The sequence below is a fragment of the Ambystoma mexicanum genome, chromosome 12 (assembly GCF_040938575.1).
Source record: "Ambystoma mexicanum isolate Mex_15411 chromosome 12, UKY_AmexF1_1, whole genome shotgun sequence".
NCBI classification, from domain to species: Eukaryota; Metazoa; Chordata; class Amphibia; order Caudata; family Ambystomatidae; genus Ambystoma; species Ambystoma mexicanum.
The window spans coordinates 12195183-12219203 of NC_090936.1; the positions used below are offsets into that span (position 1 = coordinate 12195183).

Consider the following 24021-nt stretch of genomic DNA (forward strand, 5'->3'; position numbering starts at 1 on the left):
TTAGATCAGCTGCCATTGCTGCCCATGGCCCACATTATCTTGCATCTACCACACAACATTCCCCCCACCCACCCCCTTCTCCTCCCATTGCCTCTGAAACTCATTCCTCCCCCGCCAATGGCTTCTGCCTAGCACTGCCTCTGTCAATACTCCTTCCTACCATTCTGCTGCTGATTGACGCTACTTGCAAGCAACTCAACGTGTACCGTTCTCTGCTGCATCCTAGTACTGCACTCTATCTGCATATACCAGTCCTAATCTTAGGCGCTGCCACTCCTGCTTGCCTGAATAACTCAGGTAGTGCCGGCACCATGAGGTCTTACCCATTTCTTGTCACTCTTGTATCTGCTTGCCTGATGTAGCCCTCGTACCATGAGGCGCGGCTTTTCTAAACATTGCATTTACTAACTTTTTGTCACCTATGTATCTGCCTGCCTGATGTAGCCCCCCCCGTACCCCAGCCTTTGCAGACTGTGCATTTGCTAACATTGTTTCACCTATGTATCTGTTAGCATCATGTAGCCCCCCATACCATAGGTGAGGTTTCCCAATTGGGAACCCATCCCAATGTTGCATTTTACATATCAGTACCTGTATATGTGGTGTAGCCCCTCTTACCTTGGGGCGCGGCGCTGGCAAGCATGCTTCCTTTAACTTGTCAATTGCACTTAATGTTACCAGCGCCATGATGCCTCGGGGTCTTAGGCACTGCTAAAATAAATAGCATTAGTGTGTTCTGGTCTGACCGGCACTTCCCCCCCCAGCTCCCCACTCACGTGCACTTCCATGATCCGAATGTTCACAAGACCTAGTAGGACCATTTTTGTTTTTCTTCCCCCCACCCTTTGTCTTGTTGCGCCTTGAAACACCATTTGATGTATAGGCGCTTTATAAATACCCAACAAATACACAAATAACATCAGGGTGTGAGAGGAAGGAGATCTAGTTGGTCCTAGTGTCTGAAAGGCACATGCCCACATCAGTTGGTAGCTACTACCACATAGGGAGAGAAGGGGTTGCTTAGAAAAGTCCCCGAGGGAGTCTAGCTAGATAGGGAAAGTGCATGTAGACTATCCCAATCAGCTAGACTAGAGATTAGACAGCCGTCAATATTCTCTGGAGACTGAACCAGGGGGGGTTAGGGAGGGGAGGGAGAGTGAGAGAGGGAGAAGGCAAGATAGTAGGGGAAAGAGAGAGAGAGAGAGAGAGAAGGCAAGATACTAGGGGAAAGAGAGAGAGAGAGAGAGAGAGAAGGCAAGATACTAGGGGAAAGAGAGAGAGAGAGAGAAGGCAAGATACTAGGGGAAAGAGAGAGAGAGAGAGAGAGAGAGAGAGAGAGAGAGAGACATTGATTCTAGGACCATATATGGGAGATGGCCGGGATAATGCAGAGGGAGAACCCATGTGATGCTGTACCTGCAGAGCTACAGTTTCAAGCATCAAAGGTAAAAAGTAAGTCAAGCCTTACTGAATAGTACAATCCCCCCCTCCTACCCCCTGCTACTTTGGACTTCAACCCATGTCGTTTCCTGCACTCTATCACCATGCAGTGTCACGGGACATGTATCCGTTTCATTGTGGCAGCCGACAACAGTCTCAGGGAATAGCCCTTCCCAGAAGGCAGTGGGTGTATTTGCATTCGTCTAGCTGTGCTACAGAAACCTGAACTGTAGGCGCTGGAGACAGGGGTGGACTGGGGACCAAAAGTGGCCCCCGGAAATAAAGTTCAAAGTGACCCCATATGACACATTTTCAGCAAGACCAATGCTTTTGCTATGAGAACATTTGGAAATAAACACACATGAGGCCCAAGGTATAGAGGCCCACTGGGAAATCTCCAGAGTTCCAGATAGGCCAGTGCACCCATGCTCCGGGTGCAGAGGCCCACCAGGAAATCACCAAAGTTCGCTGTAGGCCAGTCCACCCCTGCTCATTGTGCAGAGGCCCACTGGGAAATCTCCAGCGTTGCCTATAGGCCAGTCCACCCCTGCTCAGGGTGCAGAGGTCCACCGGGAAATCTCCAGCGTTCCCTATAGGCCAGTCCACCCCTGCTCAGGGTGCAGAGGTCCACCGGGAAATCTCCAGCGTTCCCTATAGGCCAGTCCACCCCTGCTCAGGGTGCAGAGGTCCACCGTGAAATCTTCAGCATTCCCTATAGGCCAGTCCACCCCTGGCTGGAGAAGATGAACATCTTAAAGGTTCTGCTCCGATTTCCATCAGGGAGTTCTGGACCCTTAAAGACGGAACCCTGCTAAGAAAATCTCCAAGTCCCTGGGTTTGAAAGCAACTCGGGGGGTGACCGTTACAGGGGGGTTAATATAGCATCCCCGGGCATGGATGGCAGAGTTTACAAACATATATTAATGTTCTTAACAATGCCTTCACTAAAGGTAAAGTAAGGACTAGTAGGAGGACGGGGGGTGGAGGGGGACATTACTGCTGCCAATGTTTGGCTGCATCAAAGGGGCACCAGAGGGGCCCCTTCCACTCTTCCACTTTATAAGAACAACAGAACAGCTTTTCTCAACTGGAAAAACACAGGATTATTTGGATAATGTCTGAACGGTCTAACAGAAAAAGATGCAGGACTTTGATGAAAGTGAAGCGCCCAGATCCGGGGCTGGGATGAATCAGGATTGAGATTACGCTGGTTATCGAGTCACGCAACACTACCATCACTAAAACCCTTAATCCCCACCACAAAAGCCGCAGAAGCCCGACAGGCAGTAATAGGGCTCCAACCAGCATCCTCTGGAAATCCCCTGAACATAAATCTATATATAGTCTGCCACCCTCAACAGAGTAGCAAGGACGCGTAAGAAACTAAAAACCTCTTTCAAATAAATTAATTCCGGCAAGATTCAATGTTAAGGCTTACCTCACTTAGATTTGCTGACTTGTGCTGTGTGAAAAAGCACAGCATATAATGTACAAAATCAAAATTGCTCTAGAGTAGAACGGGGACTCGTATCCCCCGTCTCTCAAACCGGTTTACTAGGCCACCCAAATGAGGCCCTTGGAACAGAGAAATGCATGGTTATTTTGAAGCATTTGTGAGGGATGTTGCCTTTGGCTGATGTGATGAAGGAGAAACAGATGAGAAATATATGCTGTTTAACGCTGTTATGCCATGTTAAACAAACTCACTTGCTTAGAGTCCAAAGAAGGAGGCCGGGAGAAGGCTTGGGGGTCAGCGGAAGCCACCCATTCCGTGCAGAAACCTCAAGAGGTGAGTTTCCAGGATTCGGTGGCCATCTTAGGAGTTAGCACATATTGCAGTCAGCGGACATTTCTCTCATTAAGAGAGATACCGCAAAGGCCCTGTCAGAAAGGGTCAGAGACTTTCAAGACCAGGTTGAGACCCATAGCAGCCAAAGGGAGAAATGCATTCCATACATGTGTTCAGATTCACTGTGATACCCAGGGCTATAAAGTGGGTTAGGGGGTTCCTTCACAGAATGGGAGTCCTTGTCCCCAAAAGTGGAGTCTCTTCCTGTGAGGTTCTGCTTACTGACACCCCTAGGTGGAATATTGCGTAGTGGTCTGACCTCTGTAGCCTCACAAGGAAGGTCTCCCTTCTGGGGAGAAGTGATGAGATCCTGCGATTCGTCACACTGAATATTCCCAATTAATGATACTAAGTGCCAATACAAGTGTGAGAATATTAGAAGTATAATATGCTACGTCTGCACACTCGCTAATAAAGATAACCTTTAGGGAAAACAAAACAGGCATCACCTTGCACACATTCCTTCCAAGGAGATGCCAGGGTGCTCCATAACACTCCAGTGTATCAGGGAACAGAGCAGCTTTCTACCCAAAATATTGAGGAAATGTACGTTTGTGACTTTAACAAAATGTATTATGGAGATAGCGGCTACAATGACTTGAAAAAATGGTTAAAACAAATGTGGCATTTTGCATTTGTTAACTGGGCGCATTTTATGTCAACCCAACAGTTATGCCACCGAGAAAGGAGTGACATGGGACAGTTACCGAGAACCAATGAGGTAGGAAGATTGATTGGATACAGTGATGATATGGGGGTAATAAGACTGGAATGGAATGAGAGGTAGGCAACACTGGAAATAAGAGGTTATGCCAGATCAAAAAATGGCAGGATGCCTCTTTCCTCAATAAGTATAAACAGACCACTTCTCATCAGACAACAACAGAGTTGCTTTTTGAAACATTTCAGGTTTTTTTTTGTGTATCCTGTGACTCATTTTTGCTGTGTTCAGCTATCTTCGCTGCTCGTTCAAACAGATAATAGCACTAGCATTACTATCTGTTTTAATTTTGTCATATAATGGCAACAATACAGCCCCACGAGTACGAGTCAGAGTATTCCCAGGTGGAATTAGTTGAAAGAGAAAGATGCGGAAATGAGGGGGCATCGGACGACAGTTGGGAGGACGAATCACCGGATCATGAGCCAGAGCCTAGTCGCATGGAAGACGTTTCCACCTGGTGTACCTGCAATTGGTGCAAGGTCATGCCAACCGAGGAGGAGAACTGCTGCTGCCGAGAAAACTCTGGATGCTTGTCCTACATATCGGAAGGCGAGGCACGGCCGCAATGCGTTACCGAGCTGCATGACTTCAGGGCAGCCTGCCTCACACGGTCCGTGTTGAGGATAATGATGGCGCTTATGCACGAACTTTGCGCAACTGTTCATCATTCGCAATCCAAGTAACGAGTAAGTGTAGTCTAGATATGATGTCACTTAGGCCACTAACATTTCATGTTTGTCTCCTATATTGTAGTAACTTTGATCCATCACTGCCGAATGAATGTAGTCTGGCAATTCAATACATCTCTCGTGATTTGGGGAAATCATAGTGGTCATCTAATGTGTCTTTCATGCATAACCAAGAAACAATATTTCTCTGTGTCCCAAATGTAATGGAATGCATAGTTCAATTTTGTAATGTGTCTACACTTTAAAGCCCAAGTGGATTGATCCGTGAAGTAACATTTGTACTGGCACCGATGCCATAGGACACACGATTGCATTTTAGACTAAGGTTGAATACACGTATCTTGTTCATTTAAATACAGTTTGTATGTTTCTCTTCCACAGGTGGTGCCGGCTGGGGGCCTATCGTGCATTTATATTGTGGCTTCATGGGAGACTTGGACACTGCGTTCGACAAGTAATACCCGCCTGTGTCGTTGGTGCCATTAGAGACACATTCCCCAGTGACAGCGGTCAGTACAGGGGATTTTCCCACACTCTGCTGCAACCCGAAGTATATAATGTGTAGTACATTTGTGCCATCAACATCAGCAACAAAATAAAATACTATTCAATTTTTATGAATGGTTGTTTCAATTTTTCAGTGAATCAAGGACACACTCGTCCTGGCAGGGCTGGCTGGGTGGGAACAGCCAAGGTGCCAAACACCATGTACACTTCAAAGGTTTCTTCCGCACAGGGGCGATTGTACACATGGCCTCCCCAGACCCAGTGTCTCCAGGCTCCCCCAATTCATACCACCCCAGAAACATGCCACTCATTCATATAAACACCCACTTTTCTAATTCTTTATAAACTCCTTGATATTTATCCTGACAACATTTCTGAGCACTGGAAGTCAACTCGTGATCATGCTACCTGTTCTCCAGCAACTAACTACCCTGGTTGCTGAATCCAACTGTTTGATGGTCAAGTTAAGAGCAGGTCACCTAATCTTCTTTTTCTGATCTCAAAATTTGTATCTATTTCGAATGAATGTACCCAGTAGAGTCATGTTCATTCATCTCAATGACTTTACCATTGTCTACTTTTTAAAGTGTTCAGATCTGGAAATAAAGCAAATTTCATCAGTGTCAGTTGTGATTGAATTGCATCTTTCTCTGACCATGTCTATACACTTTGATATCATTCTATCAATCTCATGCATTCAGTAGAATGTTTAATAATTATGTGTACTTTTTTATACAGATTTTTAAAGAATGTCTGCTTGTATGGTTTCCGGTTGCTGTTCTATGAGCCATGACAAAAGTAAGGGCACAATCATGCATATATTCCCAAGGACTATAGATCTAATAAGAGAATGGGTTCGATATTGTGGATTTCCGGTGGACCAGCTTGAAAGTAGAGCCCAGGATGTCTTAGGAGACTTTCGGTCAATTGATTCTACATCTGCAGCCTGCACTTTAGCATGGATATGTACGACCAATCACAGTACACAAAAAAGTATTGACTCAGAACGTCTCGTAAATTGCTTCCAAATGCAATTCCAACTCTATCCATTCACACACTGGACTAGGTGAGTACCGTATGATGAATTAGCTGTAGACCTTGGAGAAATGAATAGGTAACTACATGAACGGATTGGTGCTTTTGGTGTAAATGTTTATTACTAAACTTTGCATATTCACGACACCATTACTTTATAACTATACCACATTTTGCTAGACATCTGTCCCTGGATTTAGGAGCATCATAGAAACACATTTTGACCATAGAAAACTATGCCATAGTGCCCTTCCAAATAAGCAGAATCTTTTCTTAATCAGTTGCTTCACATGTCAATTATTTTAGGAGAGCATACTGACGGAAGCACAGACCCTCGCTAGAGACATCACCACCGACACGTCCACTATACCAATGGTGAGACATACAGACCTGCAGAAGTTCATATTATCAAGAGTTGGATCTTCCCACATATGTAATGCGATCTACTTTTCTCTTTTACCACTTCGTGACAATGGACTGAAAATGAAGGAGCAAGATTCTGTATCCATTTCTTTTTCCGGAGTCAACAACAACTTCGAGCGCCTATCAGGTAGTTTTATTTTGCTTTTCAATTCCGAGAATGGATTATTCTTGGAATTTTAAATAATATGAAGGTGTTTATGTATCCTGTCATTTGTTTACATTAGGTTTCATTTATGGGTTTCTCTTTATATGTACAATTGTCTGCATTCTATTGTCTCTGTTCAATTTCGCTGTTTTCATCCATACTAAAACAAGTACCGTGTTACAGGGCGATGCTGGTACTTCGACTACAATTACATCACCCTTTGGAGCAGGTCCAGAGTATGAGATATGCGTACTGACAGTTCCCTTGAATGAAAGAAAGTAAATCCTACATCTGATACTATTAGACAGTGACATTCATATAAACGTGCAGTGTTTCAAACTTTTATCATTTCAGTTCTAACGTTACAATTTCCACCCTAATGCAGAATACACTGCAAATGCTTGAGTGGAACAATTACAATCCGTATGTTTTGCATGCTGATCTCTGATCGAGTACACTTGCCATCAATCAGGTGAAATTCTAAATGTCTATTTCGACTAAATGACGTACACTGTTTTTAAGGGTATGTATGTAAGCGATGCGTGCGATGAAAGATTTTGATTTCAAATACGTTTGACTTGTTTTTTTAATGAATATTCTATTCTATGTATACAAAGTCAGGAATTAGAAGAGGAGGCACATGGATCAGAGGTGGTGCACCTGCTTGCTGGTGCGGTCGCTACAGTGAAGAACACAGTTTCACAGAAAATCAAGAAAACAAGGATAACTAAAACAATTTCATTTACTAAACGTGTTTTGGGCTCGTGTTGTCTTCATAACATGTTTTTTTTTAAAGTGCTATATACTGTATGTTGAATTTGCATTGAACATGTTTTTACAACCCATCTCCTAGAGGCCCAGAAGGAAAAGTTAAAGACAGACAACAAATGAAACCAAAGATGCTGCTTGCCAAACAGATTTCACCATGGAACAACTTCTATTTGAGGCACAGTGTAGTCCAGTCAATAAGCGGACTCGAGATGTTTATGCCCAATGGCCAGAAAATTAATTGAATGTGACCGCCAAAGAAAGCAAAGTGAGAACTCGACAAGATGAAGATGAAACTGAATATAAGGAAGATGCTTTTGAATTTCTCACTGACCACTTCACACAATCAACACCAGCAAAAAAAGGTCCATCCAATAAACAAATTGACATTGATGGTTTTTCCAATTCGTGTGGAAACAACACAAGCTGAAATAACAGACGCTGAAGCCTCAACACAATTGACCGAGGAACTTGCCAAAGATCTCCACTATAGTGTGTCCAGTTTGGCCGATATGTCCACCACAGTTCAGTCACAAACCACATTCATGCAGGACGATAGTCTAATAAAGAAGCACACATACATTGTATTCGACAGCTGCCTGGTAGAGAGTATACTGATGCTGAAATGTGTCCATTCAGTGAGGGGGAAAATATGCGGGACTCATTGGTGAATGTGACTCGTGTATCACAAGGCACCAACCTGATAATCCAAGCCACCTGTGTCCAGCTCCATGATACATTTTCATGGTCCGCTCAACCGATGTTGGGCAAAGTGCCAGCAGGAAATATACTGTATGCAGCAGCTTTACTTTTCAGTGGCTCTACTTTTAGTAAGTTGTCCAGTTTCTGTCAATGTGTTGGACTTCAGTTCCTTTCTGAAACGCTGAACTACCAATATCAAAGACAATTTTTATTCCCAGTTATTAGTCAAGCCTGGAAAATTGAACATATGTCTATTGATAGGACATTCTCTGGCAAACGGTTCAGGCTAGCTGGTGATGGACAGTGTGACAGCCCCAGATTATCAGCAAAGTATTGCACATACCACTTTCAGGACATGGAAACTAAAAAAAAGTGAGTTCAGAGGTCATGCAGGTGTTCCAAAATAAATCCTCAGTGGCCATGGAGAAACTTGGTTTCATAAAAACCCTCGAACATCTTCAATCGAGGGGAATGCAAATAGACCTCATAGCCACTGCCAGACATGTTTCAATAGTCAAGGCCATGCAAGAGCAGTTTCCAAACATTCTCAAACAATTTGATGTATGGAACATTACCAAATCAATCAATAAAAAAATCACAGCTGCTGGTAAAAAAAAAAAGGGTGATGAGAATATTTTACAGTGATCCCAGTCTTTCAGCAACCATGTATGGTGGAGCTCCAAACCCTGTGATGGGTCTGTGGAAATTCTACTAGAAAAGTTGCGCTCATTGATGCACCACTGTTCCAAAGTTCACTCATGGACAGAGAACCAACATTTTCACCAATGTGCACATGGACCTTTATCGGAGGAACAGGAATGCAAGAAGAAGTGGTTGGTTCCATCTTCACCTCCATACAAAGCTCTTAAGAGGGACTCACAGAGTTCTGTCACACCGGAGATTTGGCGGTGTTCCACAATATGTGCCTAAAATACAGGCCCAAGAGGTTGCATTTTGGCATAGACGGGATGCTCGCTAGAACATTACTAGCCGTATTAGTGCATAACGAGAATCTAGGAAGACAACAATCGAGAACTGCAGGAAACTTTGGAATGCTTTGTTACACAAAGGCCTTTTCAAAACGAAGCAAAAAATGGGTGGCCAAGCCAATATACCAGGAAATGGAATTCGATTTTATGAAAGATCTCACTTTGACTGTCTTGGACATGCATAGTCATGGAATCAATCCTGATTTTGTTCCTACGACGCATGCATTGCAAGCGAGCACTGTCCAACAAACGCGGAACTCGTTGGACAGTTGATTTCCAGGTATAAATGATTAGCAACGGTGTGTATGTCCCACAATGTATGTACAATCTTCGTGACCAATGGAAATCTATTTAACTTTCATTTCAAAGCTATTAAAAGTATCAAGAAGTATAAAGCATCCAAATTGTCTTTTCAAATGTATGCTCTTTATCATTTATTTTTTTTGCAAGAAGAACCTGTTGGAGGATGCCATATAGTGCAACTCTGTGCTTTCCCCCTTCCCACTTTTGGCCAGCTCTGGTGGGTCCTTCAATGATCAGGGCACAGGAGGGTCAGATAGATATCAACCTGAAAGCAACTACGGGGTCTGCAGTTGCCTTAGCATGCACGTGTCCAAATAGAATCCATACGCGACCCACTAGGGAATGAGACTGAAGCTAAATAACACACTAGGCATTGTAAGGGAGGAAGGGTCCTTTTGACTCTCCTACATTTGAATGAAATTAATCCTATGCTCATTCAATTCCTGGAGCCGCCCCAATGTCTGGGCTACTGCCGATGGAGCTGGGAAGCCATTGCATGACACTTAGCGACTTAATTTTGTACGTCCACAGACTCAATTTTTGTGTAGTTCACAACTCAATTTTTTTACTAGTCTGCATGAAGATTGCTAATAAGCTTTTCCTCCCCTATTTCAGTGCCACACAGACAGCATAACCACACCTCATCCTTCCCTCCTGCCTGCGGCGCAGCTGTCCTGTTGTCACGGGAGCCTGGGCAAGAATTGTTGCAAACACTGTATTATTCTTCTTCCTCTGAGATCACTGCCCTGTGTGTGACCGGGCTGGGGCCTGGCTCACAAAACTCATCTGTCTCCACTAAACATGTCCCTGCTCCTTCGACCCCCACCTTTAGGAATTATTGCCCGTATAATCTTTGCTCCATTGTATCCCTTTCATGTAGCAGTTGGTGGGACACTTCCCCATGGGCCCCCCTCGATTTCCCCCATATAACTAATCAGGTGTGATCATATATTCTCCATGGGGCAACACTTATCAATCTATTGGTTTGAACTGTGAGGCAGCAGGCGAATGAATCTTAGAACAACCCTTTCAGATAAGGCACCTGGACCACCGTGCCCCTGTCCACAGTAAGGCCTAGGTCAGGAAAGTGCACCAAAACAATCCATGAAAGGGGGCTTTAGTGTAAAATAGGTGCATTCTGACCAATATTTTTATGTGGGCATGTGTTTGTAGTGGTTCTTTTCGGATGCCAAATCATAAGGGGAGAACAAGAGATGCGCTGAGCTGACAGAAATGGTGGGGGCTGGTTGTGCATGTCGCTGGGCGAGGGAAAGTGAACATTTCACAAGAATGGTGCAGGGGGCGGGATATACCACCTCTCCTCCAAAATTTAGAGTGCACACGAAGTTCAGTGGAGATGGAAGGGCTCTTGGATTTATGACTTGTCAATGTCTTGTGAATGCCACGTTGGACAGCCAGGCTAATCGCTACCATGGAGTGAAGGTCACTCACTGCGTTTGATGTTGCTTCTGGGCTGCTCACACAGAGGCATCTTGTACAACATGATTTTGATTTGTGGCTTTCCTTCACCAAAAGGAAACTTAGCATGCGCTCTCCTAAGAAGGAACAATTGTGGCGGGAGGTGCGTAATACCCTAAAAAATGATGAGGTTCACCATTTTAAAACTGGACAAAGGAACATGTAATTTCATTTCATGAAACCTGTTGATCTGAGCGGACATTCTGCATTATGCCAAGAGAATGAAAATACCTAATATTATGTACGTTTTACTGAAGTTGGGCACATTGGTTGGGGAAAATAATGACGACATGCAAACACAACCTGTAGGTATTTGTCTTTGTACCGGGCACATGGGCAGTCGAGCACCGAAATGCATGGAGTCCACGTATGGGTTCCCCCAGGTTCCACCAATGCAAAGTTTGCTGCTAATATTCCGCTATAATATTGTCTATGTGTTGTTCGGAGTCTACCATCAGCTTCCACATCCGCATCCCATTGCGAGCTAAACATACTCCACAGCACTAACCTCTCGAGCACATCGTAGACTTCAACTTTCCACAATGGTTTCTCTGCGTTTCCATTGTATCTGGTTTGTGTTCATTATTAGGTTTCACCCGGTGCAGAAATAAAGGGTAAATTAATACATTTGAATAAGGAACGGCTACTGAAATATATTTCTGTTATGTTTTCTACAAAGGTACATCCTGCCTTTCTGCGAATGTCATCGTTTCCAGATACCAAGTGATGGCTTCTTCAACAGGCACTGACAGATAAACCTAAATGGCTCGATCACAATTACTCTTTTTTGGAACGATCAGCCAGGACCGATATGCCCTTTGGCAGTACCTGCTATAAAGAGCAACCTGACATCGTTTACGGTGATCTAGCAAGAAGTTGATGCCAAAGCCTTGCGATTCATGATGCGTCCAATGCGCGTCTTCTACCGAAAGGAACACCGTGTGCCTCATGATAAACATTTGACTTTAGAAAAAAACGAAATTAAAAATTTGGTTGAAAATGGAAATTGACGGATGTTCTCAGTGTTTATTGTGAAAAAAAAGCACATTATAAATTGCACAGTATTGGTGTTTCCTTTAAAAATAGTGTTTTCTACTCCGATTTGGGACACGCCGTGCTGTAAAAGGAGTTGTGTGTTGATATTCCGGGTTCTGCGTCAACTAACGTCAAAACATAAGTGATGACTGGGTGCGTTTGGCTACGCTATACACTAATCGCTATACACTAATGTCATGAAAATAGACAGAGAATATTGCTAGGAATAGTGATGTCAGCTTCAGGGGCGGGGGATATGATTTAGTGCTGCGAGGGCAGTTCACCTTAGGGCGATGCAGCAAAGGATAAGATTAGCACAAGATGGCCCTGCTGGCTGATTTTGCATGTGTAAAAGTGAGGAACACTAAGGTCCTGTGCATAGGAAATGTTTTTATAATCGATCAACATATGCTTAAAAACACATGCCCGAAAGCTCGGGACAATAATATTTTTGAGCACACTATTCCTTTAAGTCTGGGGTTTATTCTGTGAGCATGTTTTATCATTCTTCAACTACGCAGTAGCTTTAAAGACATTAACATTATCCAATTTAAAAGGGATTAAGAACATCAATAATATACAATGAGGACAACTCTGCTAACAGAATCCGTGGCCCCACTTCTAAAAATGAAATGAATAGCAATTGTAGCATGTTATAATGATTGACAGCCTTGTGTAAGCTCCCCAGTATCTGGTCTGGTTGAGGCACAAAGAAAACGTGTTTTTTCCAACTTCAGATCATGTTGCTGCAGTGAAGATGGCAGAATGACAGCCCATATTGTATGCTTGCAGTGGCTGGAAGGAAGGGTGGAATGCTAGATGGTGACAGATAGATAGGATGTCTATGTTCCCTGCATTTAGGGAGGGTGCAGTCAATGGAACATTCAAACACACTCACCCCTGGTTTAGAAGATCTGCCGCAAACACCTTGGAGAGATCTATACTCCTCCCAATGGGTCTTCAAGACGCTATTCCAGGTACCCATCCATATGCACACAACCAGCGTGTTACTACCGCTACTGTGGATGCATACTCACAGACAGGAAACAGCATCAAACTTCTCATTTCTTTCTTGAACCCCTTAACAGGGTTCTCCGGATTATAGGGCAACAATGTCCTCTAAACACCCCCCTATCTGTGAACAATACAGACAGGATGGCAGTGAGACTAAAAGAGCAGAGTACACACTGGTAAGGCGCCAAGCTGTAAAGGAGAAAGAAGAAATTAAGTAGTTGGAATTTATAAACAATAATATGGCCAAGATAGAGTTCTGAACTGACCTGATAGTTAAGCGCTATCTCCTTTATCCTATGCAGGGGCGTTGCTAGGGGGCTTAGGGGGCTATAGCCCCTGGTCTTTTGGTTGTAGCCCCGGATAGAATCTCAGGAGCTACAACCAAAAGGCTAGCTAGCCCCCAGTCACGACAGTTCCGACATCAGCATAGCCCTGGGTCTTTTCCAGACCTAGCAACACCCCTGATCCTATGTGAAGTAAGACTGCTCTAGCTTGGGTGTTACTGAGGACAGAGGATGGAGCTTAACAACAAGAGTTAACAACAGGTTTACATAAAGGATCAAATAAAAAAAAGGGAAGACACTAAAGACCTACCCGAACGGAATGAGTCTTCGGATCTCCAGATTCCGGCAGAGGATCTTTCCTGTGAAAAGTCCCAAAGTCAAGTTCACAGGAGCACACAAATAAAGGAAGCAACATCTGAGTGCATCTAAAGCCAAACGGAATCCAAAATCCAATCCAAAGTAGTCGTCTGAGGTCGAAAGGCTCTGGTCTGTTTTTGCAGGAATGTGGATATTTCTTCTTTTGGTGTTGAATAGCAGTGAACACCAAATTGGCGCAGAACAGTTAGAAGAGGCACCGTGGAGTGGTGAGGCGACAATGCTGCGGGGCAGCGAGAAGCAGACATGTCAGTAAACTGCAGGACGGTAAAGAGTTAATGCCGCGGGCAGCGAGGAGTTCATAAAACCAATGCCGTGGCGGCGAGGAGCAGGGAGGCTGTATGCCATGGGGCGGCAAAGAGTTATATTTCATTTGAAGCCACGAGGCGGTGAGGAGCGGAATGCAATTGAAGCTGCGAGGCGGCAAGAAGTTGAAGGCTGTATGCCACAGGGTGGCGAACGGTTATATTCAATTGAAGCCGCGAGGCAGCGAGGAGTTGAAGCCACAGGGTGATGGGTATACAAATGCTGTGGAACGGCTGGAAAACCTTATCAAGGTATCAGCAGTTGGAGCGTTGCTGGAGCTGTACTACGTAGAACAGCTAAGGGGTATCGGTGTAACGTCAATCAGAAGCACTGATACCCGGAAGCGGTCTGAATATACGCAGCAGGAAGTCCATCAGAGTAGTGTAGGCTCCTCACGTCGTGTATCCATGGCAACAGTGGAATCTACCCCACGCAAGGGAGCAAACGCTAAAGAAGCATTAGAGCGTTCCCTCAAGCGCCACGGGAACCACCACCTGTGCCACAAAGATGAGGGATGACCAAGCCTTTGCCAACCAGGCTGGGCTTGGCACAGCGTGTTGTGACTAAGTGTAGGAATCGGTACCTCTTCCTTTAAAGAAAGAGTTGCAGCATATAGAGTGCAAATACAGGTGAGGAAGTACATGTGTTTCCTTGGCACTACTGCTGGGGGACAAGTGAAGGCGTCAAACCAGTGCAGCACATGCGAGTCCAGTGCACACAAAGTTGTTCCTAATAAACCAAGAGCATGAAAGAGCTCCCTCTAGTGACATGGCGATTATAATGTTTCAACTTCCCCACAACATATACACCACAAAGCTACGCTTGCTTAGCAAACATGTTCCTGGCTTTTAATTAACATGCTGGAAAAACACTCCGATTTATGCAGGTCATGTCACCGGGGGCTGGAGAGGGGTACACATAGCTCATACATGGCTAAAGCAGTTGTAGAATCCAAGATGGCGATAGGCATTGATATAAGCAGCAGCCAGCCTCTTTGCAGCCCACATGACCCATTCATAAAAGAGGCCTCCATACACTACACAGGTGCAACCAATCATACTAGAACACACCCACGCAAAGGAACAAATACTAATTTAAACAAAGCCATCCCAGCCAGCAGTTTTCATTGCTTTAGAGAGATGGCAGGAGAACAGCAACACAACTTGCAAGAGCCCAGTCATGGAGAATTTGAAGGCAGAGAGCTTGTGGGTGGAGTCCAGGACAGAAAGGAGAATGGTGTGTGGTAAGGCAGGAGAAGCATGGAGTTTGGAAGACGATGTAGAGAGAGAGATTCTGTTTTGTTTGAGACAAAGGAAGATATTTCTGAGGAGGGAGATTTGGTTTGTTAGAAGGAGGGTGATTATTTTGTGGTAAGAAAGAAAGGAGATACTATTTCGTGAGGAGAAAGGAAGTGTGATGACTCCTGTGGAGGTGTGATGACTCCTGTTGAGGCATCACTGATCCCCAGCCTAAAGTCCCCTCCCAGGTGGCCAGGGGAATGCAGCCGCTACCTAATCCTGACCCTGAGGGTGGTGTTCAGAGGGTGGATTACATGGAAGGAGATGGCTTTCAGGGGAGAGTGGTGACTCCAAGAGTAGAGAAGTGGCATACTTCTTTTTATTGTAAGGAAGATCCCTTCATTCCAGAGTTTTTGATGGCCTGTTGTCATTATTCAGAACCATCTAATTATAAAACTTTGAAAACCACTTTGTGTAAACAAAACCCTATTTGGTCTTCAGGTGTACATGGTAAACCTGTAACGCGTCCAACATCTGATGTGTAGGTTAATCATATTTTAAATGCAACTGTTCACCAATGTAACGTAGAATCAGTTGAAACTCCCCTGGACTCCAAGTCCCAGAAAGCCTCAAGTACTGGGAAGAGGAGAAAGGAGTCCATGTCAAGGAAATATGACATCAAGTGTAACATGCTGTCTAGTTCAAGTACCTAATCAGGTGCATGGAACATTTAAACCTGAATATCACCTGCAGCTGACAGAATGGAGAAGGAGAGAGGAGACAGGCTGCAGAGTGCACTGAGTAGGAAGCGAGCCCGGAGGCAGAGGCAACCTCACGGAGAAGAGTGGTTGGGAGAGCAGGGAATGTCAGCTGGTAGCAGGCTGGTTGCGTTCGAGACCAGAGAAGAGGGACTCCAGTGACGTTACAGTGAATGGTGCGCAGCAGGGCCAGGGAGACACGGTCCTGCAGAGCGGCGTTGGTTCTGTCAGCGAAGGACACAGGAGCAAATGCAGGAACCAAACAAGACTCTGCCAAGAAGGGGAAGCTTGCCCTGGGAAAACTCGCAGCAGCACTGGTGACTCAACCTAAATGAGTAGGGTGCCCCAGAACGTGTGAACACATTAAAGAGTATTTGGGAAACATTTTTGAATACCAACCAAATCGAATTGTAAAGAGAAGACACATATGGTACAATTCTCCTGATATGAAATGCCAATTGATGGATACCTGGAACAAGCATTGCCAAGAGCCAAGAGGTGTTGAAAGAAAGGTTGACAGACAGAGCTTGAACAAGCCCTCATATATGAGATATCAGTATGGGGGGGATTTGGCACAAGTAATAACTGAAGTCAACAAAGTTACGCTACTGAAGAAGTACAATTGTGTGATACCCAAGAGGAATGTGAATGTTGCAGAGAGACCTGATAAGGAAAGATATACCTGGCAGTAGAGTAGACCTGGGGATCTGTGTAAGCCAAAAATGCATTATTCCTGGCAAGAGAGTATACCAGGACACCCACCTTGAACTTGTGTGTTTAAGAGAAGCTATGTGACATTAAGTTGTTGTTTCAATTGAACATTTTGTCAACCAGAGAATTTGAAAAGATGTGCCTTTTGCCATACTTTAATCACTATTGGAGAAAAGGCATTTATTTAGCCATCCTGAAAAGTAGGAAAGACGTTCCTTTGCCATATTCCAACAGGGTTGTGGAAAAGACGTTCTATTTTGCCATCCTGAAAGACTAGGAGAGACTTCATCTTTGTAACATTCCAACCAGGGTTGTGGAAGAGACATTTGTTTTGCCTTTAAGAGACTAGTCTTGAAACAGAACATTTTGAACCATTTTTCCTGAAATAATTCAGGGGAAGGGAACCAATCTCTGAACACAAGGCTTGTTTTGGTTGAAGTTATATGTTAACATTTTTGCATATTTTTATTGAATTGAAATTTGAAGCATTTACCTTGCACCTTTTGATTGTGTATGCTGGTGTGAGGGTCAGATTGAGTTTGGACACACGGTCAGCCTTTTGTAGTCTTAGTTTCATAGGAAGGGACATTCGATTTAGGATAGGGAAAGTTGGGCCTTGATCCAAAATTCTTTCGGTTAATACAATGGCTAATGTTGAGAAAATTACCACTTTGTGTCCGACTCTCATTTCTGACCCCTCACAGAGGGATATGCCAGCTCTTTGTTTCCTCTATCCGACAATACCTCCCTGTTTCTTCTCAAAAGGGATTTATTGCACAAGAAACATTGAAATATTGTAGCAGAGATCAAGTACGGAAATACCATATTGGAGAAGATAGATAAACCACATTGAAGAGGGAGGGCAACATTCATTTTAAGAGAAAGGAGGTAGACATGACTTTGAAGTTAAAAGTGGAGTGCAATATTTGGACAGACATTAATCTGAAGGAGAACGAGGAGGGTTAAGTCAAGGACAGATAGGATTGTTGTGGATTTGGTAACTTGGACTCAGGAGAGAGTTGTGTAAAGAAGAACATGTGCACTGAGAAAAGAGAGAGTTGTTGACAGGAGGCTACACAGGTGAGAGAACCAGATACTTCAATACGCGAGAAGGCCAGGCCACAGACCCACTTAGAGAGACTAGGGGAGTTCTAGATGGCGATGTTCATCCATGTAGACTGCAGAGTGAATAGATAGGTGGAAGAGCACAACAGTGCCCCTACACAGCGAAGGGAGGTTATGATAGGTGTAGATAGGATGCAGAAACTGACCAAAGGGAAGGTTGGTGAAGAACAGAGTATGGTCATGCTTGTCTGTCAAACCCCACCAGGGCTACCCAACCACCCTGGAAGTACCATTCATGAATATAGCCTGGCATGAACGCCTTGCCACTCCACAAGAAGAGAGTCACAAGTAAACCCCGTAGGGGGCAGTAGTCAGATGTTGTCCTAAAACACCCAGCTGCCCAGGAGCCATGGTCCCATGACTGCAGAAGACCTGTTGCTCAGGAAAATATCAGAGAATGAGACAACCCTATTTTGACCAAAGTTATAAAGAACACCAACAACCTATTTGAAAGGAGACAACTTGTTTTTGCATATGCATGTTTTGTGGCGACCTGGAAAGACATTTGACACTTCGATTTGCAGCAAATGCCTGCATTGATTAGTATGGGACGCCGAGCAACCTGCAGGAAAATCACTTTGGATTAAGAGGGGAAGTCCCTGTATACTCTGACCACATGTTGGGACTCATTTGCCCTTCCCTTACATTAGACCTGGATATTTGGCGCCGTCATTCTGACACTTATATTCCTGACTGCTGCAGCCACTGCGACATTTCACATTGTTCTAACGCACAGTGACTGCCCTGTAAAAGATCAATCTGTAGATAGGCAGACAGACATACATATAGATGGACAGAATGGATTTGGATTTAGTGAAAGTAGGACAGAGGGAAAGACAGGTAATCAGGATGCAATGATGGTTATGTTCCAGTGGAAAGTACATCGGATAACTAGAGCAATAAGAAGGACTAACAGACAGGTGATTGGATACACTAGAAGGATGGGGATGACGATTCACTAGATTGTGTCACTTCTCCCCAAGGGAGAGCCCTTTCCCATGAGGCCAGGGAGGTGAGGCTGCTACCCGATAGTCCCCCTGGGGTTGGTATAATGTAGGAGGACCTCACGGGGAGGGACTCCCCTCTGGGATAAGGACAAGCAGCTAGGGTAGAACCCTTATGTTAACATCACACCCCCACATACTCTAACTTCTGCTAACCTCTTTGCAGACAGTAGACCTATGTAGTTTTATAAGCCAGAGTGCATCAAAGTTCAAGTACTGAGATGAAGAACAACAACAGGAACCTAGGCCAAGTACTGGGATGAGTTGGCCCTGCAGAGCAACGAAGATGAAACCTGTGAAAGAGACAAAGGACTTCTATAATAGGCCAACATATTGCTTGCAACATTGTATAAATATTGACATTGGACTAAACAGTTATCAGCAGCCACGGAAGACTGCAGGTGTGCTGCTCATAGAACGTGAGAGATTCAAACTTACTGACGGCTGATCAGAAGGGAGAGAGTTCCAAGGATGCTAGCAGACTGCCATGTCTGATCATCAGACCGGTGCCCAGAAGTATTGAGAGGAGGAAGGAAAGTAGAAGGCAGCTAGGAATACTGCTGCATGGTTGCAGGGGAAGCAAGATGCCGGAGAAGCCAAACCAAATGCCCACCTTCCCAGGAAGCCCTGGGGACTTGCCAAAAACCCCAACAAAGTCAAGGGTTGCATGGGAGGCTCAGAGAGGACACGGGGCAGCTAACCAAGAGGGGCACATGCAAGAGTCCATAGGCCCTTTTGCAGTCATAATTCTTGGATGACATGGCAAAGGCAGAAAGCCTATAAACCTCCTCATCATCATCATCATCATCACAGTGGTGAAATAAAGCTTGTTGAACACCAGCGATGGGTCAAAGACCCCAAGTACAATACAAAGAACTTGGGAGGGAGAGTCCCTCATGACAGGGGCAGATATAAGCCCACTGAAATTCAAACCAGGGTCTGTGACCCAAAGCAAGACAGTAATACAAGTCATCTTCCTCGTGGCAGTCCTTGGCAGGGAAGTGAACCAAGTGGGCCAGAAGAAAGAAGAGGGGAAACCAGGGCCCCTTGCCCTACTAACACAAAGAACTGGGTGTTGTAGGTGGATGCCTAATGAGAAGACAACCAGGGGAAGGGAGTCATGACCCTTGGTTGTAAGGTACTGATAACAAGATACAGGAAAAAGAGTAATTCTCCTGGTAATCCGGACCAGAAGTGAGGTCTACAAAGCCCTGACGAAGGTAGTCATACCCCCAGGCTAGCTGAAGTTGGACATCTGGAGAATAGAGAGATTTTCCTGGCACACCTACAAAGTATTGTTTGGAACCTTGCCATGAAGGGGCGGGAGGTTTTCCCCCTAACAACCTGTGAGATAAGATTTGGGAACTGTTTTAGCAAACTAAGAACTATAACCCAGTAGAAGGGAATCATTCTCCTGTGGTGGAACAGTACTGCCTTATTCTTTACTTTCTAGTTTAAGGGACAGAAGTAATGTTTACTTGATACAGGACGGTGGGCATGTTTTGAGTTGACAGACAGCCTGACAGTCGCCCTATCTCTTTAGTTGAGAAAGGACACCTCGCCTAGGAATAAGGATAGATAGGTTTTCTTTCTGTTTTTGAAACAATAAACGTCTTTAGCTTAAACATGCCACCCGAGGACCGAAATGAAGACTAGAAAAGAAGCTTTCAAGTGTAGAAAGGTAAATGGACATAAAGACTGGAAATATAGAAATGATGCTAGAAGAAATGAAATAAGGGAGGATACACAAGAGATAGGTATGATTAATTGAAGGAAATATAGGATTGATATATAGACAGGTATGATGCGCTTTAGATGGGAAAAATGGAAGGACAGATGGGGTGGATCCAATGACCAAAAGGATAGGTAAGAAGAATGGATACGGAAATGAGGAGGAGATGGTGATTAAATTGCCTTGAGGGAGGGCACATTATAGATCCTCTCTCCTTCGTTTCTATCATCTTACTTTCCTCCTTCCTCTTAGTTCTTAATTTCTTAGTCCTGTCTCCTTCCTTTTCAGCTACAATATCATCTCTTTCTTATTTCCACTCATCTCATAATATCTCTACCATCCTCACTATAAATCAAAGCAATTACTTTATACTTGGCAATTTTTTAAATACTAAATCCTTCAGTTAGAATTTTAAGAGGATTGTTTTGTTTAGTTTAAAATTAAATCCTGGCTTGCCAAACCTTTAGCTATTTTGAAGCAGTAATCTTTTCACAGCCGAGAATGATCAGTGGTAATTCCACATAGCCATTTATACTATGTATATATTTTTGACCCTATGCATGTCAGACCAATGAAACCTAAAATAGATTAGATTATTAGCAGCAATTACAAAGGATCTTTGTGTTTGTTGCCGAGCAGCTGGTCACTTTAATTCTCTCAGCTCAATTTCATATGCTTGAAGTTCAATGTGTATTTTACTCATGTCTGCCTCTATAGTGAGTTCACATATGACTTTTGAAATGTCTTTTCGTAACTCGTCTAATCTGAGATTCCCAGGGCATTGCCACAAGAATATGTTTATTTCTCTGCAATAGAATGTATCCCTGTGGATATCAACATAAATGCCAGTAGTGACTGATCTAATGGCTGCATTAAACACACATTTCTTGTTTCCAAATAAATGTATTAATTCAGATGGAACTCGATTAATGGTACATTCCAATGTCATGTTCTGGATGCAGAGCACTTCTACATAATCCTGATACACAGCCTCTGTACTTCAAGCTAACGGTAACTATGTCCTTGAGACCACAACTCGTTCAATGGCTTAGCACAAATACACAGTGTCTGGCATGCAATGGAGACAGCGGCACATAAACTTTAGCCTAAACGTTCACACCAACGTTTCCTTAATATACATCATTCAGCAGTAAATACATTAGCATTCAAGTTTGGGAAAGCATGTATAGGCAACATCACAGAGATGTAGGTGATTTGGTCAATCTAAATCTTAGGGTACCTCTTTTGCGTCTTAAGAATCTGCTCTCTCCCATCTACCAGGAAGATTTTAAGAATGGTATAACTTTAAAAGTCCTCAAACGTCTGATTCCTAAATGAAAGCAAGTCGCATACACCAACTAAAAGTTTCTAGCGGTACAACAGAGAATCCAACATCCCATAAAGAAATGCAGAATCGTTTGCCACAGATTTGATAATCGAGGATAACAGGTTTATTCAGATGACATTGCCCATATCACAGCGTTTTACCAGCCAACCTTCTCAATGGATCATTACAGTGTCTACCATACGTCAAACTTTTCAGAGATAAAAATATATCAGAACTAGTACTTTTTATACTTAAATATTTTTTGCAATGCTGCTTGTGTATTCTTTAGTTAGCAAAATCAAAGATCAGTTCACAGAAGACGAGGAAGCGGACTAAAGAAGCTGATAGACTGACTATATAATGTTCTTTGATACGAGGACTACCTGGGAAGATTGACTATAAGGCTACATACTGAAATGTACCTGCAATCGGCATATAAATCACTTAAAACAAATCGCTACTCTGGCATGTTATGCCAATAAAGCAATTATTAAAACCAGTTTTCTTACTTGTAATATTGTTCTGGATTTTACGATTCCTTACAGTTCTAGATAACGCATTATTCTATAGAAGTACACAGCCACAGTGAGCACTGTTACGCCAACAGGGCTGATGATCAATGACAACAAATTCAACAAAAGCTATCGATATAAGAACGCAAAGTAGTTCACAACACTATCAATGTCAGAACGACCACAGTCAGCATTACCACAGGGAATTCTACACAATCTTAAAGCTCAATATAACACATCATGGGTGACTGCTCCGAGGGAACTAGAGTAAGACTCGGACAAAGTGGCATTTTTGGTGTATATCAAAGACTTTTTTTATCAAAAGAAAAAGAGGGGTTGAGGAAATCCTACCTATCCCTAACTCTTAGAGTGGTTTTCCCTGCATCAACAAAACTAAGTAACGCCTGTGTCAGGATGTCAAAAAGAGGTTCTCCGTCCTGTGTTCATAATCCTAAACTGATCCTCACACGCTAACTTCAACATAACGTTTAATCCGAAATGTCTCTTGGCTGAACACATACACAGCCCCCTGCGTCCCATACATACATGCCAGATATTTATGATCCTGCATGGCCCATTTGTCTATAACCCCCAGATTCGTATCCTCAAAACCACTGATGACAACTCCTTGCAACTGAAGGCCTAACATTAAACTCTATGCATATGATATTGTACCTTGCAAATGATTTAATCAGGCAAGCCGTCTCGAAGAATACTATAAAGCTTAAGGCAAGTTCAAATATTTTCGAGAAAAAGAGACTGTCAAGTTTTGGCTAGTGAAGGATATAATAGAGTATTTTTATACTTGTATACAATTGCCCCGCAAGGTTTTTCTGGCAACTGAAGGGAAACATGATTCGACTTCTCGGACCATCAGGTCAAAAGCTTTCAATTTTATCTCCATTCCCAGGTTTTACACTCTTTCCCAGGTTGCCGTATTCCACTGTTTCTTAAATGCTGGTTCATTTCTGGGTCTGGCCTCTGGTTTTCTAGACTGCAATTTATAAATGATCTTTTGTCAATCCCAAGTTCTCTTGTTCTCACTCACTTGTATGTAGGACTTCAGAATACATTGGTCGAATGTTTTTCTTTGACCCATAGCTTCAGCCTCTCCATTTGGGAAAATATGAAGGTTTTCCTGCCTAAAAACAGGCATCTCAATACTCATTGTAGTGCTCTTTTATATGCAAACCTAGCGTCTCAAGGTGATGATCAGAAAACAGAAAGGAGTGACATGTTGGAGACGCTACTGGTGCTGCTCAAGAGCCACCCAGGACTAATTCTAATTCAGAACCACAGTCTCTAGTACATTGGCTCAGAAACACCTGCCACCCCTTCCCAACTACAAGTATCACCACAACAACCTGCGCAACTTCCAATAATTAAACAAAAACCCCAAAAACAGTGTACCCCGACCGACAACTCCAGTGGCTCACAGCACAGTACACGCTGGCATACGAAAGTGTGCAGACGTCCTTCTGCAGTAACAACAGAAGCACAAGAGAACCCCTCTCACCAAGAAAGACTGCAGAGGAAAATTCACTAGC

General features: G+C 43.7%; 1 protein-coding gene across 7 annotated transcripts in view; it reads right to left on the bottom strand.

Moving 5' to 3' along the window:
- The window catches only part of PCLO (piccolo presynaptic cytomatrix protein), an 854190-nt gene that overhangs the window by 670759 nt on the left and 159410 nt on the right, over nucleotides 1-24021 (bottom strand). The window lies entirely within an intron of this gene.